The 2445-nt window shown below is 40.9% G+C and overlaps 1 protein-coding gene across 3 annotated transcripts in view; it reads left to right on the top strand.

Moving 5' to 3' along the window:
* SLC1A3 (solute carrier family 1 member 3) overlaps positions 1-2445 on the top strand; it is a 104150-nt gene that overhangs the window by 60523 nt on the left and 41182 nt on the right. Inside the window, exon 1 of one of the 3 annotated variants that reach the window (XM_027863527.1) lies at positions 1706-1766. The exons of the other annotated variants lie outside the window; for them this stretch is intronic. The gene's annotated coding sequence lies outside the window, so the exon portion shown is untranslated. Of the gene's footprint in view, positions 1-1705; positions 1767-2445 lie in introns of those variants that run through there. 3 annotated transcript variants of the gene reach the window in all.

Genomic DNA, 2445 nt, shown 5'->3' with positions numbered 1-2445 from the left:
AGCCATGTGGATTCTGGACTCACTTTCCTGTCCTTAGACACATACCCCCACCACCCATATCTTGGGTTCACAGAGGATCAAAGATTTAGAGCTGAAAGGAACCTAAAAGTCCATCTGATTCAACCTCCTTATTTTCTAGATGAAGAAATTCAACTCAGACCCAAAGATTTAAGTGAGTAGCCCCAGGGTCATACAATTGGCCGCTGTCAGAGGCAAGATTCAGACCTTGGACTCCCCAACCCTATACTCACCACATGTATACACTCTCTAATGCTACAGTCTATTGTTCAGCTAGAAAAGCGTGTCTGTCTCACCCATCAGACTGTCAGGGTCAAGGTGCTGTCCAAGAAGTCTCGGGGTTCAATACTCTAACCTCAATTCAATATTTTTATTAAGACCACCTTCTCCCAGCCCCAAACAGTTCTCAAAACGTTCAACTTATTTAGCTACTCCAGTGGAGGCCTTACCCCCTGCCTGATGCTGGACATAGAAGCCATAGCATTCTGTATTCCATGAGACTATCCAAATATCCCATGGAGCTCCAATTCATAACATTCATAGTTACCCAGCAACAGGCTGTCTGCTCCCATCAAAGGCACTGTAACAGTCCAGTGCAGGGCCACCCAGATTGCCTATGACATGAGCTACCCAGGCCTGCTTTGCCACAAATCCTTGGGGCTTTGTTCTAAATACGAGGTAGTACTTCCCTTCAAATACCAGAATCTCATCCTGCTTTCCCTGAAAAACAGGCAGGGAAATGATCACTGAATCCTGCAGAGATACAGCAGTTGGTGCAGTAGGCAACACGAACAGCCCTGGTCTTTTTGTTTCTCTGATTGCTTATCAATAAGTAATTCAAACTCCTTGGAGATGCCTCTGGGTTCTGCACCACCCCCACTACTCTCTCCAGAATGATTCACAGAGGGAGCCACCTCCATGTGGTTCTAGCGTTACTGTCACTGAACTGACACAGAAGCTCCAAGTCTTAGATCGCCCTACACAACCCTAGACATGCTCTTCCCAAAACAGAAATAGGAAAATTCAGAAATGTTTATATATATGCATACATACATGCATATATAGAGAGAGAGATATATGCATACATATACATACATGTGTGTATCTATATCTATATCTATATATCCCTTTCATCACAGGTATCTCTGCTGATATTTATGAGGTATTGGAGAGAAGGGCAAGACAAAGACCTAGGTCATTGCTTTACCCCCAAATGCATTCCCTCTAATAATCCATTGACTTACTCAATCGCTCTCCCATTCACATTACTAAATGCTCTAACTCTGATTTCCTTCCCTACTTTCACTTTCTCCAGTCTCCCTCAAACAATCTTTCAACCAACAAGCATTTGTTAAGCAATGATTTTGTGCTGAGCACTGTGCTAGGGGGGTAGGGTATACAAATACATAAGTGAAATAGTGCTTGCCTTCAGGGGGCTTACATTCTAGGGAAGTCTACTCTAACCAGAATGCCCTTTCAGCCTAAATACAAGTTCTTTGTCCTTACTTCCTCTTATACCGCTTTTGGGCTAGTTTCTCACCCTCCTACAACTCAGTGCTAGCCCTGTGGCAACTTATTCATACTCTTAAATTGGCCTGGAGAATTACCGGCAGCAGATGCCCTAACTGCATTGACTATACAACTGTTCCTCCCTTTCTATTCAGCTGCATAGCAGGCTCAGTGTCTGACACATTGATATGAATGAGAGATTGATCTAATAATGCTACCCGAGGCATAATGCTATTAAGGTAAGATTTGGTTGTAATATACCAATGCTGATACTATGAAAAGATACTGGTTGGATCTACCTAATATATGTCTTTTCCAGCTCTAATAATAAAATGCCCCATTACATCAGCATTTCTCAAACCACATATCATGGGATCTTTGGCTTCCATAAATCAAGTTTAAGGAGTTCCTTGGAATAACCCATCTCCTTTGCTGTCTGTAGCTCTCATAACACAACATGTGTTCAGCCATTGCTCAGAACCATCCAAGATTGGCTAAAACCAATCATGTGATTGAAGAGTTGGCTTCTTATTGATCTAGAATCAATTGTTGCTTTTACTTTTGTATGATTCTACAACCATAAATTTAGAGCTGAAAGGAACCTCAGAGGGTCAACCCTTATGACTTCTCCATTTTACAGAAAAAAAACCAAGGCCTTTAGAGGTTGAATAACTTGCCCAAGGGCACACAAGTATTGATTGAGTAATAGTGCTAGGCTCCAAACCCTGATGTTCTGTCTTGGCAAAGTACAAGTAAAATAATCAAGTTTCCATTTATAGTTGTTTCTATATATAGTTATATATAGTATATATCTACATAGAGATGTAGATCTTTAGAGATCTAGATCTATATTATCTATAGATATTGATAGATAGATAGATAGATAGATAGATAGATAGATAGATAGATAGATAGATA

This window comes from Vombatus ursinus, unplaced genomic scaffold (genome assembly GCF_900497805.2).
Source record: "Vombatus ursinus unplaced genomic scaffold, bare-nosed wombat genome assembly UNPS02014772.1, whole genome shotgun sequence".
NCBI classification, from domain to species: domain Eukaryota; kingdom Metazoa; phylum Chordata; class Mammalia; order Diprotodontia; family Vombatidae; genus Vombatus; species Vombatus ursinus.
This window is presented reverse-complemented; position numbering and strand designations above follow the sequence as displayed.